Consider the following 16,846-nt stretch of genomic DNA (forward strand, 5'->3'; position numbering starts at 1 on the left):
TGAATCCTGAGCTCTTCTCTGCACCCAGCAAAGCAGAGGAGAAGCCCGGTGTCCACCCTTGAAGTCCACCCCACACGGCGGGGAGACGGCGCCATCGACTTGCTCTCCAGAGCTCATTTATTGCTTCTGATAGAACTAAAGTAGACTTAGCTGTTGGCTGCAGAGGTCATTAATGGACTTTACAGACTAGGAAAGGGGAGGAATGAGAAAGAAACAGACCTTCATGGCAGGCCTCTTACAAGCCAGATGCTGTGCATGTATTTGTTAGTTGTGTGTCTGGTGGGGAAAAGTGGAGAGATAGCCAGGAATCCCTAATTCTTTGTTAAGCTGCCTCAGGCTCCTGAGGGAGAGAGGCTCAGAGGACACCGAGGGAAAATGCAAGACCTGCGCTGTGAATTAAGGCTTTGTCTTCATCCCAGTTTGGGCTTCCTGGTGTGTGGGCTAGCCCATGGTTGATCCCCAATAATTCCCTTTGTTCAGACCAGAAATGTCTAGACTGTGCTCAAGGCTGCCTTCCTTAGTCTCTTTCTAAGACCATGCCATAGTCTTAGCTCTCCAAAGCCAAGAAGAGACAAGAATAAATGCCTCTGGGAAGGAGAGAATATTTCTCCCCTCAGTTTAGGGCAGAGCAGGCCCTTGTCACTCATCCATTTGCCTTTCTGGGGGAACAAGGCAGGAAGCAAAGGCCCTTTGAAGCCCTTTAGCTGCAGGTGGAAAGCAGAGCCAAGCAGTACTCAGGGCAGAGCCAGTGGAGGAGCCCGAAAGGGGATTGCAGAGGATGGAACAGCAGAGCGAGCTTGTGTCTCTTTACCAGCATATCAATATTAACTCCCTGAGCACAGGGTGACAGCCAGGTCATTGGCCACCATTCCTTTCTGAACTCCTCATCGCTGAATGGCAGTATTAAAACGCTTCCTCGGGGCTTGGAATGTGTGGCCAATAATGTTCTCTCATTTCTCTCTCACTACCCTGTGAAGCATTCTTCTCTGCATTTTACACATGGGGAAACTGAGTCTGCAGGAATATCAATGGCCCACAGTGTGGGAATGGAGGAGTTGGGATTTGAACCCTGGTCTGTCTTAATCCAGAGTCCATGATTTTTCTTCTACACCACAAAGTTTCTATTCAACTGTAGATTGTGTTAAGCATGGCAAGAGAAATTAAAATATATAAGTAATGCAGTAAAAAGTAAAACTAGTACCCCAGCTTCCTCCCTGCTTAGCTCACCCTGCAAAGGCAGTTCAAATCCTCACTCTCTCAGAGAGTTTTCCAGGATGGCTCTGACCTCCAGAGACCTCCTCCTCTGGACTCATGTTATATCATGGCTTGTGCTTAGTTAAATTCTGACTTATCCCCCAATTATTTCTCATCTGTAAACTCCCCAAGGCTAAGACAAGCCCTGTCTATCTGCTGTTACCGCCTGTGCTTAGCACAGAGAAAGGATTTGTTACTGTGGTTTAATTTGATAAACTTTCTTTAAAACTTTTTTCTTGACTGCAAACCACATTATAAAAACAAAAGAAAATGCAAAGCATATCTCTGCAGTTTAAATAATAATACAATGAATGCCCATACAACCAACTTTCCATTCAAGAAACAGAAAATCACTAGTGCTCATAAGCACCACTGTGTTCCTTCTTGATTGTATTCACTTCCCTACCCCCTCCCAGGGATAACTGCTATCTTAAATTTGTGGCAATCATGTCCTTTCTAGATTGGCTACTAATGATATATCCTTAACAAAACATTGCTTGGCTTTGCCTGGTTTTGAACCTACATACATGGAATCACACTGTATGTATTCTTCCCTATACTGTACCTTTCATTCAACAATGTCCTTGAGATTGAGTTTTATTGGGTTACAGTGTGTGAAGTAGTAATTCTTTTGCTTTTACTGCTTTAGAATATTCTGTGGAAGGGCTATACCACCACGTGCTCACCCATTCTATGTTGATGAAGATGCTATAGTTTCTTTTTAGATTCTAAATGATATAAAATGCAAGTGGTGATTAAGGTTTTACTTTAATAGGATTTTCCCATTGCTTCATGTGGTTTGAAGCAATGATAGTTTCCACGGGCCTCTGGGAACCCAGGGTGATAAAAATCAAAGGTCTTTTATGAGCAACATTAATGAATATAAGAATGTATATTAATATCTCGTGCTCTGGTAGCAACGCCCGAATTGAAAAGGAGAGAAATGTGTTCATTAGTTAGAGCACCCATATAAAGAGACAAATGGAATTCTTGCAGAGAATTAGCTGCCCCATTTAAATCTAATATTTAACTCCGTGGTTGTCATGTGTTCACTGGGAATTAAATAGCCACTTGATTTACTTTACACTCTAACCAGATCAAGGCAAGTCTTTAACTTTTTTTTAAATTTGATTTAAATTTTCTTTTTTCTTTTTTTTTTAATTTCCAAGGAGGAGAAAAAGTCAGTAAGAAATAGTTTATAAAGCTATATGGCTAAAGACAAAATTTCAGCATCTCCAAAACTAAAATTGATGCGACCAGTTTTCCCATGTTGACAGTGAAAGCAGTAAATGCACCTTTTCTTTAAGAAATGGCTAGTTTGTATCCATTTACTTTGTTGGCTTGGGAAATAATAGGTTAGATGAATGGTGGCCTTTTGCCAATGTTCCCCAAACAGAATTAATCTCTCTTTTATAAGACTGAAAGCCACTCAGGGACACAGGTAACAATTTTGTGTTTGTATTTGCATTCCTGACAGGGTGTCACAGTACTTTGCATACAGTTGGTGCCATAAAATATTTGTTGAAAAATGTGCTGAATTATAAAAGACCACAGGCAAACTCTGTTTAATCGTATGATTTCAGTCAATGACAACCACCTTATTGAGTACGCAGGCAATCAAGCTGCCCAATTCCCTGAGGTGTCAGGAGTGGGAAGGACAACTAACCTGAGCTAAGAATTTCTTCTCATTTTCCAAAGAGCATCAGAACTTATCCTCACCTGCCCCATTTCCTGTGCCCTGCAGTCACCACCAGAAGTCCTCGGGACCCCCTTAGGGTGTCCTTTCCTTATCCAGCCTCTCATCCCAGCTTTGCTCATAAGTGCCCCAGGCTGAGTCAATGCTCACCCCTTTCCTCCCTCACAGACCTTTCCTTGGGGCCTTCTGGGATTGCTACCTGTCATCCATGAGCTCTCCTTAAATTTCCCTTTACTCCCTTGACTCAAATGAAACCTGGTGATGCCCCCAGGACATCCACGCCTTTCCCCTGCAGCCCTCCCAAACGGAAGCCATCCGTAGGTAGTTCGGGGCCCTCGTGCCTGATTTCTGGCTCTCTCTCTCCCTCTCCCTCTCCTGCTAGAGCCCAGCTATCATAAAGTGTCTTCCTTAGGGGGCCGTCAGCCTATGCCACCTCTGCCCCTCACTGCTGTCATCTTGGATACTCCCCTCACACACAGCTCCCTCTCCACCCTCCAGTGCCTTCATCTTCAGGGCCCGGGGCACATAGGGCTTCAGTTGCTTGCCTAAGCTGAAGAATCACTGGGCTGCTACTTATTCTGAAATTAAAAGGCCGGGGTCTGAGGGAGGGTGGTTTGGTTGTATGCATGGCACTAAGATGATTTTTTCTAGGAGCAAAACTGTCTTAGTGAAGGAAGCAAAACATTGATTCTGATAAGCTCCTTATCTCATTGTGGACCAGCACCTTGAATATCACTGTCTTAAGGAGCCCTATGAACATTTGGATTCGTTTATACAAAATAGCCTGAGCGGAGTGAGTCTAAGGACCCATGATAAATAAGCTATCAGGTAAACATGTCAACTTTTTACACACTTCCTTTCCCCTGAGGTCCTGTTCTGAATCCTGTTCTGAACTTTGGAGACTTGATTAAAATCACATCAAACCCAATATGAATAACTAATAAATAAATAAATGCCACAACTTTACCACAAATGGCTTTCTAGATTTAGAGGAAAGCTGAAAAAAAAAAAGAAAAGAAAAATTCATTAAAAAAAAGTTTTATAGATAAAGTTTTTCTTTTTCACCTTGCCAAAAGAAAAGGAGGCATTAATAAGAGGTGTGCATGGTGTAACACTGCCAAATTCGTGTGGTCTGTGGCCTGAACTATATACATCAATATAGTCAAAGGAAAGCATGTGATTAGATTATTGTGCAAATAAGTCTACTCTGCAGAATCAGGGAGAAGCTGATGGCCGGTAATAGTCATCGAGATGAGTGGCTGAGGACTGTCTGGCCATCTTTGTCATGAATGGAATTTTCCAGAGTGGAAACTTGGTGCCCTCAGTCATTTGCTCCGACTGGACCAGAGCTGAGTAGATTTCCGGTTCTGTATTAACATCACATTACAGCAGCTGAAAAATGCATTTTGTCACAAAGTAGCTTCAGTAGTTTAAGAGATGCTGCCAGTTTCAGAGGGTCTAAATCAAATTCCTGGTATTGATATCACCCAGAAGTAAATATTCTATATATACACACAGGCTATAGATAAAGTATTAATCCATGTCTATATCCATTACCATGAAACCTAAAAATAAATAATAAATAAATAATTAGATCTCCACCCACTCAGGGTTGAAATGGGAAGCGTGTCCCTCCAGTTTCCCCAGAAATGAGGTTTCATAGAAAACCTTGGCCCAGTCAACATAACCTGCTCAGCACACAGACCTTGACTTGAGACATTTATTGAGTTTCTCATATATGCCAAGTACTAAGTGATCTGCAGCTCAAAGGAAAGATATTTTAAAGTTTTGAACAGGAAGGTAAAAAGTAATATAGACTCAGAGGATAATATCCCTTATTAGGAGCAATCTCTCTGCTTCTCTACAAACCTAAATGTAGGCCTGTTGCCTCAGTGGATCCATCTCAGAGGACTGGGTGCTGTGATGGGAAGAGAATTTAAAGATCAGCGAGGCTGACTCCCTGTGTCTGACAGTCAACGAGTGAGACTTGGGGCCAGACAGTGACTTCCCCAGGGCCAGATAGCCAGAAAGCGGCTGTGCTAGGTAGGGCTCCGGTGTGCTGACTTTCAGAGAGCCACCCTTGGACTCTAACACAGGCCCAATCGAGACTGAAGGCAGTACGCATTTCCTGACATTAAAATGGTAACAGGTATTTCATTTAGTTAATTATCTTTTCTAGTGGAAATGCTTCAAACATTCACATTTATCACCTGAAATGGACCAAACATCTCACAATGAAGAATTTCATTAAAAAATGACCAATAAACATAAAATATGAGCGTGAACAGCAGGATATAAAAGTTAAATACCTTGAAAAGTGCTTGAGCTTGATCTGAATACAATTAATAAAAATTATTTACTATCAATCTTAATGTCTTTTTCGTGGGTAGCATACTGAAACAAGTAAAATCATCTACCTTGTAAAAGTAAATTTACATAAAAAATGGAAACTATGTTTTTGAATTTCATCTATATTTTTATGAAGGTACAAATTGGTACTAAAGTGAAAATAAATGCAATTAAGACCACAGATATAAAATGCACCAAGATAAGACATGGCCAAATATTCATAAATAATAGTAATGATGAAGTAGAACGCAATAATACTGAGCCATTCTTAAGCACTTTTCAGCAAAAAATCCCAATGTGCATTACCATCAATTAATTTTCATATCCTTTTGAATGAGGTCAATAGTCACATTTATTTTACAGATGACACCACAATTAACTGACTTTCTTGTGGTCACAGAGTGACCCACTTATCTTTTTCCAAGGGCTATTTCCAATGAAAGGAGAGGGAGAGAAGTGGGGGCCTAGCATGTGCTGACTGCTATTATGAACCAGCAAATGTGTTGAGAGTTTCCAGGGGCTATCAATCTTCATAGCGATCCGGGAAGGTATTCTTATCTCCCCTTTTAGATTAAAGTAGGAAGAAGAGCATCAGTTGAGCTAAATAACTCACCCAAGGCTGTACCATTGGCAATAGGCAGAGTTTGAATTCTTTCCACTACAACACTTGGCCTTCTTATAAAAAACAAAGTGAAAATGTATGAGCTCCACTTTGCCCACCCAGGGAACTGTAGGGCTACTTTTAGCAATTTAGTTCAACAAACTTTTATTAAGCACTTATTACCACGTGGGCATTTTTCCGGGGCCTAGAAAAAAGGGTTAGTAAAATAGACCTCAATTTATTGAAATTCTTCAAAAAAAAATCAAGAAACTCACAACCTACAGGGGCAGAAAATACATATACGTACATCTATCCTAGCTTACTTACACCTTTGCTCCCCTCAGAAAAGATTTTAGATACCTTGTGTGACGATGCAAGGAAAAACAAAATTTAAATAAGGACCCAAGTCAGGGACATGGAATGCAAGGCACAGACAAGGCGTCCAAGAGCAACGCAAGCACGCAAACTCTAGCGCCCTGCAGGGTTATTAAAATTAAGTCATAATTTGACCCTGAGCTTCCTGGCAGCAGAAGCCAAAAGAAAAAACTAATAATTTACAAAACTTTTACTACCCAAAGTAAAAGAACAGACATTCCTTGTGGTAAGATTCTTTATAGCATTTAGTTTTCCAAGGAATATTTTGAATGGATTTTACACAGGGGATCGATGTCCTCACAAAGGCCCTGGAGTATATAGTGAGTTTCCTAAGACTATTTCTCAAGGCAGAACTCAATAAGATATAAACACGTGACACAAAAGCCACCCCCAGCCAAAGCACTGCACAGCTCTTACCATCATAACAGCATAAAAATCAATGTCTGTGGGCACACTCAAGAATGCTTTGGGGATGGGGTTGAAGAATAGGTATAATTTCCCCATACCTCCTGCTGGGCCGAGACATATTAAGCAATCTAAAGTATGAATAAATAATAACATGAAGATGTAAAAATAGATGAGTGATTGAACAAGAGATAAGAATGGTGGGAAAGAGGCTATTTAATATTTAAGGTGGGGGGAGAGAAAGAGCAAGGAGGATGATGATAGGTCCAGAGTGCACTTGAGAAATAGTGACTTATCTTGGTTTATTCCTGAAGAGAGAGCAGGTGACATGCTCTAAGAGTAGGACGAGGCTGGATCACTAGGTAGGAAGTTTGGGCCCTGATAAGTGTGGACTCTTGGACAGTGACGTCACTGCCCTTTGCCTTCATTTCCTCACCTTTAAATGAGTATTTTTGAACTAAATGGCATCTTGGGTCAGCTCCAGCACACACATTCCACAATCTGGGAGTCCACAACTTTATTCTGTATATGAGTCCTATATACAGCTATTACAAAATTTTGAGCCTGGGAGGAAAGTAATAAGTACAAATCATTAGATTATTCTGGCGGGGTAAACTGGAGGCAGAAAAGCCAGGTAGGGTGTAGCTAGAGCTTGTTGGCACAGAGGCCTGTGCTAACTGAAGGTGGGCTCCACCCAGTTATCATTTATATTAATTCTCCAGCCCCTGGTCCTTGGAATGCACACAGCTCAGAGTGACTGCTCCCAGGGAAGCTGTGGACCTTTGGGCTAAGCCTGGAAATGGGTTCAGGGATAGACAAGATAGACTCTTGCAAGATGACTTTACACTCCTGGGAGGGCACCAGGTACCAGCCTGGATGCCCCATACAACATCCAATGGCAGCAAAGGACCCCTTTCTCCTAAACCATATCTGATGCTCCCATGCTGAATGAAAGCAGGACAGCTGTGGGCATGCAGGGGTAATGCTTAGTTTAAGCTGATCATTACAGTAGATAATTGCAATGGAGTTATTTGAAGTTAAATTCCCAAAACTTCTTGTAGAAAACAGCCAAGGAGGAGGAAAGCCCCAGAAATCTTTCAAGCTGTTAGACTGAAGGGAACACCACACTTCAAAATACACATACGGCACAACCCTCGCTTTGACAGCCCCTAACAGCCAAAATTATATCTGTTCTGCATACTGGCATGTGGTAGAATTGGATTGATTTGCCCTGACAGCCCTCCCTGCTGGAACAATACTTGTCAGTCAGCCCTGGCAATGTTTGTATTTTCAAGAATAATTATGCAGAGTGATTGTACAAAATCCTGGCAGGTGGGCCAGACAGTCTTATCTGCCTACCTCTTTGACACTCTGTCCCTGAACCCTAAAGCTCTTCCTGCTCCCAAGGGTGGAAAGCATCCCTTTACCATCCTGCTTGCCCCCTCCCAAGCCATGTGCATAAACCTGCATTTGAGGATTCTATGTTGGTATCAAATGTTCTGTCATTTGGGATCCTCCACTCCTGTGCCCCCTCATGGAAACTTTCCTTCGTTTAATCATTTCAACCAGAAGCTGCTACATTCTGCTAAGTGACTTCTTTAAGTTACTTGGCCATTACCAGTGTACCTCTATACAAATGCTCCCATTGAGAAAGAAATCTTGTTTTTGATGGAGATAATTTACAAACCACACCAGTGCACATTCAGGGGTTTCTCTGGCCTGTGTTTTCATTTTGAGTTTATCCTAACAGAAGTATACATGTAACATATAGATGTTATATACAGTACACACACACGCACACACACATGCACGTGTGTATGTGTGTGTGTGTGTGTGTGTGTGTGTGTGGCATAAATTCCTGTACACATACTCTAGTGAGGGAGCAGAAATTGGTAAGGGACATGCAGCTATAACAATAATGCCATCAGAATGTGATAAATGGTGATGAGAGAGGCAAGCAAAGAGCTATGTAATTGGGCCACTCAAAAGCACAAGGACAGGGGAATGCAGGGAAGTTCAAGGCTGGATGAAGGGAGTAGAATATTGCTATATTCTGTCCTCAGAAGTCAAATCACCCTTTCTCTGTAGCCACCAGGCTTATCCCTTTCATTCTCTATTTACACTCTCCATCTTCGATGAGCTGCAAAACCTTGGGTGTGAACTCATGCCAAGACGCACAGTGTTGAAGGCAGTTTACAAGCTGGGAGTAGATTTATAACGTAAGAGTCAAGGTGCTTGGGCTCCTTTCCTCTCCATCTTTTGATAAGGACTAGTGGGTATTTCTATCAGCTGGAGCACTTCTGAACTTTGCTGTCAATGCTACAAACTCAGCTTTTGGAGATCAGTTATAAAAATGTGCAACTAAGTCACATTGACCTAATCACACTGCTTTAGAAAGGAGAGAACTCTTCCCACCCCATCGGCTCTGGGGCCCTATTGGGGATTCTGCAAAGAGTCACACAAACCCAGCTTCCGGTGTGATTCTGGATTTTGTAATAAAGTCCCTTGTAAAAATTGCCTTCTCCTGAGACAGTTTCAATGTTACTAAGACAAAGGGAACTTACGGTGGTGATTAAAAATTATGTTCTTATATGTAAATATGAACCATTTGCATCTGGGTTGAGTATGGTCTAAAGTATTACAAGGGTATCAAATATTCAGAGTAGATGATGTTAAGCAAATTCATTCAAGGACAAGTCAATGTTACATTATACAGGGTGCTGAAGTTGAGGAAGTAGTTGGTGGTAACAGTGTGTCCCTGGGGGTATGGATAAGAAATGCCCAGCCTTGCCTCATGGTCCTAGTGGGTAAGCCCCCAAGGAGGACTGATTTCCTGGGGAGGGGGGGGCTGAAGTCTACAGTGCGGCCAGAACTGAGAGAGAAGAGCCAATACTGGACTCAGGTCATTTCTCTGATCCTGGCTACTCCACCTAAAAATAATTGAGTTAAGCACAGTATTTGTAAAGAACAGGAAAATATTCTTACATTTTGTCCCTCCACCTTATGAATATGCACATAATTATAAAGAAATGAACAGGAGTGAGATTCTTACAAGCTCAGATGAAACCACCTAGCTATACAAGAACCAATGAAGGCCAAGGAGGAAAAAGTCCATTGAGGAAGGACAGTGAGAAATAAGGAGGAAAGTGTCTCATGGACAGGGCTCAGGATGGTACTGGCGAGCAGTGAGTGCAATGACTACAATCTGCAGGCAGGGATCAAGAGGCAGAGAGGAAGCCTCAATCCCATCGTTATTAATAACCAACTACATCACTTAAAGCAATTCACTTAATGTAACTGCCCAACTTTGATTCCTATCCTCTAGCTGTAAAATGGGAATAAAAGTATCTGACCCCTGCACCCCAGCAAGAACAAAATAGTATTCTAAATAAAAAGCATGCTGACAAAATGTATTATAGATGTATGTGGTGTGACCACTGCCACTTAGTGATTTGCCACTCAAGAGTACACAGTGCCTTATAGATATATTTTATTGGTTCAATTTAATGTTAAATATTATAGACAACTACAATAACAATGGGCCTTCTGGTCTTGGAACACTTTAAGGCTCACAAAGCCTTCTCACATGTTATTTTATTTGAGTATTAAAACAGCTCTGTGAAATAGGCTGTGAAACCTTTCTGAGTTCTCTCTTACAGCCGAAGTAGCAGAGGCTCAGAGAGGCCAAGGGGATCATCCCAAGTTGCACAGCTGGTCAGTTATAGAGCCAGACCCCAAGCTTGGCCTCTTGATTACAAGTTCAATGTTCTTTATACTGAGTGGCATAGAAGGCTTCTGGAGACCAAGAATCAAGAAAGTAAAAAATTCATTCTGGAAACAAAACTTGTAGATAAGAAACTAAGATCCATGCAAGAGGCTAATGCCAAAATAGTGCCAAGCATTGGCCTGCTAGAGGGATATGGACTCAAGAAAGGAGAAGTTAATGTGCATTGTAATTATAGGAAAGGCTTCACAGATTAAAAAAGGTCTGGATTGAAATGTGAAAAAATGGATTCATTTGAATAATTGGAGGTAAATGTGGGTTTTTAAATAATAATAAGAAGCAAAGGCATGAAGGCAGGGTAGTGAGGATAGGATCGCTCTGTTCTATCAGGGGTGTGATGAGAAGTGGTAGGTTGGAAAGTATAATAGGAGTTTCAATGGGTTAAATAGGACCAGATCACAGAGAGCCTGAAGGATAGAGGAGGGGTATAGGTTTGATCCTATAAGCAGATGGGAGCTATTCTAGGTTCCTGAATGAGGGTGGGGCATGATATAATTAGTATATTGTCTGGTAAGGATATGCACAGTGTATTAAATATGAACTGAAGCAAAGAGAGTAGCTAGGAGATTGTTGCATTAATAAAAGCATAGTCTTGAAGTCCTGGTTTAGAGTGGTGGTGATGAAAATAAAAGGAAAGCTATAACTTCTAATAGCTAAATTATTTGGTAATTGAAACAAAAGCATTATTCACTCAGCTATTGTACTCCACATGACTCACAGAAACATGAATGACTTTCTTAATCAAGTGTCCCCTTAACTGTGCTGCCAAATTAAGTGGTCCAGTTGCCAAAGCAAAGCGTTTATTAAAAATCACATGCATTTGTCATAAAGGTTCCATATCTCATCCCTTAGTCTTCTATTCTAGAAGACTTCTTGGAAATGGAATGATTGTATCCACGCGCAAACATCATCGGGATCACCTCAGACCTTCTCAGTTCAGGTAACTATGGATTCCTGTCATGTGAATCCCCACATCTAATGTCAGAAGATGTTGTCATGCGGACCCATTGGACCCATATCTGATCCAAGGAGATGGAGATGCAGGTGAAGATGGGGAGCTGAAGCAGGTGCAAAAATGCCCCAAGTGGGGAGCAGAGAAGGAGGACAAGAGGCAGAAGGACAAGGACAAGCATGGCACTGGTACTTGGATAACCTGGATCCTGATACCTTGATTGCTTGGGCCAGCTGGAGTCTTGGTGCTTCATCCTGCCTTCCTGGCACCTATTATCTGAAGCCCTACCCCCGCAATAGACATTAGGGGTTGAAACTGGTCCCCTTCCTTTGCTCGCCAGGTGGGTTCGTAGACATGGTCAAATTTGAACATAGTTACAGCCTTCATTTTCATAAGTGAATTGTAATAAAGACACACTTCCCCTTTAAATTTCAATAGCTCTGTTGTGCTTTCCATTCCCTCTTCATTGCAGTGTGTGGGCATTGCACACACTCATACCAGACACCTCACACTCTGCACCGACAGCTGCTTGCCAGTCAATGAAGTCACATTGTACTGTCATGGGGATGTGTGAAATCAGCCGCCTCACAGGAGGTGGGCAGAGGCATGCACGATGCAATCAATGTAAGTGGGAATCTTCTCTCTCCTGCGTCTGGCTGTTTCGTTGGCTTATTAAGCAGAGGAGTGAACAAGCTTCATCGGTACAGAACTGTATTTGGAAAAACCCTTGTCTCTTTATTGTCATTATACGTGATAATAACTTCATGAGACTGTTACCTTGAGATTCATGCTGGATGGATGAAGCAAGCTCCTGGCTCTCAAAAAAATCCAATAGAATTGACCTCCTTTGCTCATGGATATGTCAACAGCAATTATACAACCAGCATTCCTTAGGCAAATGACCAGAGCCCCTCTGAGAGCTGCAGGCTAAGAGGCTGCGGACAGCTCAGTCACTGTCAGGATATCTTCAGCACCTCAAAACCTCTCCCTTAGAGCTGAAGCTTACAATGCCCCAGGCCAGGCAGCTGTCACCATGGCCAAGGAGCTGCCCAGCCCAGTTGTTCCTACTATGGCACACATTTATGGGCTATCATTCCAGCAAAATGACCCCTGTCTCAGACTACGGCAATCAGAAATTGATGACTTAAACCAAGCACCTGAGAGCTTAATTGTATTATTTCACAGGAATTTTGTACTCCATGAAAAAAATTATTGAAAGACAGGTATTTATTTTGGGTCATATGTACTTATGTAACACCTGATAGAATGCAAAAAATTATTTGTCTCACCTGACATCATTAGACTATCAACAAGAACTTCTATGCCCCCAAATTAAACCTCTATCCAAGATCAACCAAAGCCAAAGAGCAGGCTTGATTGTTTAAATAAGAAATGTACAGTAGGAGGAAAGCTACAGGACACTGGGATAGGATGAGACTCTGGAAGGCTAATTAACAGGACCAGGACAAGGGAGTATGACAGACTCACACACTAGTGAGCTGGCAGCCTTAACTAATTAGCAACAATTAATTTTACGGTAGGAGCAAGAACACATGTATTATGTTCTATAAAAGCTTAATAGATGTCACCATAAATCACTCCCATCTCTCCCTTGAAATTCAACTTGCAAGCGGGCTGCCTTGAAATCTTCAAGAATTAACACTATAGAGCTGCCTGCTGTCTTTGATCTTAATATGAAAAGCAAGATGGTTTTTTTTCTCTGCCACTTGGCCCTCCTAATCTCAGCTGCTGTAACTGAGGGCAGGCTTGGCCACACCTTGGACCTGAACCTACTCTGATTAAGGGAGGAAAAAAAAGGAGCAGCCCCAGGCCTGCTTCTGGTAAGAACTGGGATCCATTGTCCTACTCTAGACTGAATGTCTGTGTGCCCAGGATGAGCTCCTTGCCTGAGATGGAAAGCATATTTCTTCACATGTCTTTTATCAACTGGAAATGCCTGCATGGAACATTATGTTGAGAAGATCAGGGGCTTCGTGAGAAAAGAGCCGTGATCGACTAGTAATGTCTGCTGGGCACAAGGATTAGGAGCACTGTTGTGGTTTCTTTTTGTTTGCTTTGTTTTCATTTTCCACCACTTTTTAAATTGTAGTAAAATATACCTAAAATTTATCATTTTAAAGTGTACAATTCAGGGGCATTAGGCACCTTAACAATTTTGCGCATCACCACTATCTAGTTCCAAAATCTTTCATCACCCCCAGTGGAGCTCCAGAACCTACGGAGCAGCCTCTTCCCATCTCCCCCTCCCCTCAGCCTCTGGCAACCATGGGTGTGTTTTCTATTGCTATGGATTTGCCTGTTCAGGGTATTTCATACAGATGGAATCACACCAGATGTGTCCTTTTGTGTTTGGCATCCTTTCACTTAACATAATGTTTTCAAGGTTCATCATGTTGTAACATGTAAAAGCACTGTTTATTTATTTTTCTATCACCCTGATTAGCCCTGTCTGTTGGCCAGTGTTCTCCTTCAGTTTCCTAAACAACATCTCAGTTCTCCTCTGAGTTGGGATCCATTATGAAGTCAAGCCAAGTTCTCCTAGGCCCCTTCTTCAAATGGTTGTACTTTATTTACCATCCTCCCAGGCTCGTGGTGGGACCCAGCTCTGAGAGGGCAGATTAACTGTAACTAGGACTCCACTGTTTGTTAAACAGCTCTTTCTGCCAAGATCCACCCACTAACCTGGACTTTCTCAGCATGGAGGTAGACGTGACTGACCCTTTGGAGCACTGTACCCTGTTCACTCTGGACTGATAGATTTCAGGTGCCAGACTTCAGCCAGGTGAGTCCCTCAGCCCTGAATCTACATGTGAGTAGTGTTATTCATCTTCCAGAAAGTTCAACATTTGGGGATGTACAATGGTAAATTAGAATGTAAGAGATGTGACTTCTGCTCCCAGGAAGATGAAGTAGGTATATTTTTCTCCAATTTTTTCTATAAATGACCACTAAAAACCCTGGACAATATATAGAAAATAAACATAAGAAGATTCTGAAAGGTGGAGAGAAGACAACTCAACTAGGAACCTTGGAATTACATGGTGGTGAGTTCCCTACATTGCATTTTTGTCTCATATATCCCCAAATTTGAACTGAAGAAACCAGGAACCTGAAGATGTTCAGGCAGAAAAATCCCCAGAATAAAAGGCTGCTCTCTTCTTCTAAAAGACTAAGAAAAAGGCAACCTAGTAAGACAGAAAAATCTTACACAGTAACCGTTCTACTCCTACCAAACCCCATAGAGTAATTGTGGCTCTATCTTCACCCATGCCAGCAAAGGTTGCTTGGGGAGCCGGGGATTCTTTCTATCCTCATGAGGCTGTAACAAGACACCCAGCCATGGGCCCATGTGGTATCAGAGAAAAGGCCAAGTAGAGAGCTGAGACTTTCATTCCCACCAGGCAGTGACAAGTGTCCCCTTACTGTCACTACAGTATTCTTGGAGACCATTCAGGGAGCCTGTACTTCCATCCCCACCCTGCAGGAACCAGGCACCCACATTCTTCCATGAAAGGTGATGTCAGAAGTAGCCAAGTGGGGTGTCAGGACTTTCACCACCACCCAGCAGTAATGAGGTCACCCTTCTTGCCCCCCCCCCCATACACTGCAGTATCAGCGGAAGCCATATGGGCAAAAGTAAGAAGATATTCCCACCTCTCCCAACCACGAAGGTACCAGTGGAGGCCTAAGAAGGAGCTGAAACTCCCACCCCCACCAAAAAGCAATGAGGAGACCACCTCCTCAGAGGTTAGTGGAAAACCTGGATGTCTACCTTCACCAGGCAGTAATGAGGGAGAGTCCCCCTTTTCCCTGCTAGGCTGGTATCAGAGAAAGCTAGCTAAAATAGAAGACTTAAATAAGTTCTGAGTTTCAAAACAGAATTCCCCAGATTTCTAGGCTTCAATCAAAAATCACTCATTATACCAAGGAGCAAGAAGATCTCAAACTGAATGAAAAAGTAAAATCAATAGATGCCAACACCAGGATAACAGCAATGTTAGAATTATATGACAAAGATGCTTCAATGAGCAACTACAAGCACATTGAAACAAATGAAAAAAATAGTTTCAGCACAGAAATAGAAGACATAAAGGAATACCAAATGGGAACTTTAGAACTGAAAAATACAATAACCAAAATTAAAAATGCAATAACCAAAATTAAAAACTCAATAAATGGGCTCAACTACAAAATGGAGGGGACAGAGGAAAACACTCAGTAAACTTGAAGACAGAACTAAAAAAATTACCCAATCTGGACAACAGAAGGAAAATAGACTGAAAAAAATAATAATGGAGCCTAAATAAATGAAACTGTGGGACTATAGCAAAAGATCTAACATTCATGTCATCAGAGTCCTAGAAGAGGGGAAAAAAGGGCATGGCCAAAACATAAAGAAATAAAGACTGAAACTTTCCTACTCTGGCAAAAGACATAAACCTAAAAATTCAAGAAGTAAACACCAAGCAGAATAAACCCAAAGAAATCCGCACTATGAAGATTATAGTCAAACTTTAGGAAATTAAAGGCAAAGAAAAAAACCCTTGAGAGCAGTGAGAGAGAAATAATAGCTCACCTATAAGGGGAAATCTAGTTGAATGACAGTGGATTTCTCATATAAAAGGATGGAGCCCAGAAGAAAGCAGTGCAACCTTATACAAGTGGTGAAAGAAAAATACTGTCGACCCATAATCCTGTATCCAGTGCTCACATCCTTCAGGAACAGAGAAATGGAAAATCTAGACAAATACAATACATTTCCTTTCTCCTTTGGAGTTTTCTGATTTATGTTGGGTGGCTGAAGCAAAAATTATAATGCTGTCTGTTGTGATTTTCAATACACGTAGAAGAAATGTTGAAGGCAATTATATTATAACTGAAAAGGAGAAAATAAAGGGGAATAATGTTTCCACATCTCATTTGAACTTGTAAAATGTCAATTCTAGTAGATGGTAATAAGTTATGTATACAGGGTGGGGCTAAAATAGATATACAGTTGTTCCTATGGAAAATAATATAATAATTAATAAATAGTAATATAAAAATAAACTCTGAATTTTGCATACTCACAACTGTAAACATACTTTTGCCCCACAAGTATATAATATAACACCAAGGGAAACCACTCTGCAAAAGCACATACTCAAAAATACTATATATACATCAAAATGAAATTCTAAAAAAAGTTCAAGTAACCCAGAGGAAAGCGGGAAGAAGAAAAACAACATGTAAAAACAACAATGACAAAAGAGAACAAACAAAAAATAAATGAAACGGGTGACTTGAGACCTAATATATCAATAAGTACATTAAATGGGATGATCAAAAGACACCAATTAAAAGACAGAAATTGACATATGGATTAAGAAACATGATTCAATTCTATATGGCATCTATAAGAAAGTAACT

The 16,846-nt window shown here is 41.4% G+C and overlaps 1 protein-coding gene across 4 annotated transcripts in view; it reads right to left on the reverse strand.

The window, feature by feature from the left end:
• The window catches only part of NTRK2 (neurotrophic receptor tyrosine kinase 2), a 288,783-nt gene that overhangs the window by 72,495 nt on the left and 199,442 nt on the right, over positions 1-16,846 (reverse strand). The window lies entirely within an intron of this gene.

This window comes from Miniopterus schreibersii (assembly GCF_964146895.1).
Source record: "Miniopterus schreibersii genome assembly, chromosome: 11".
NCBI lineage: Eukaryota > Metazoa > Chordata > Mammalia > Chiroptera > Miniopteridae > Miniopterus > Miniopterus schreibersii.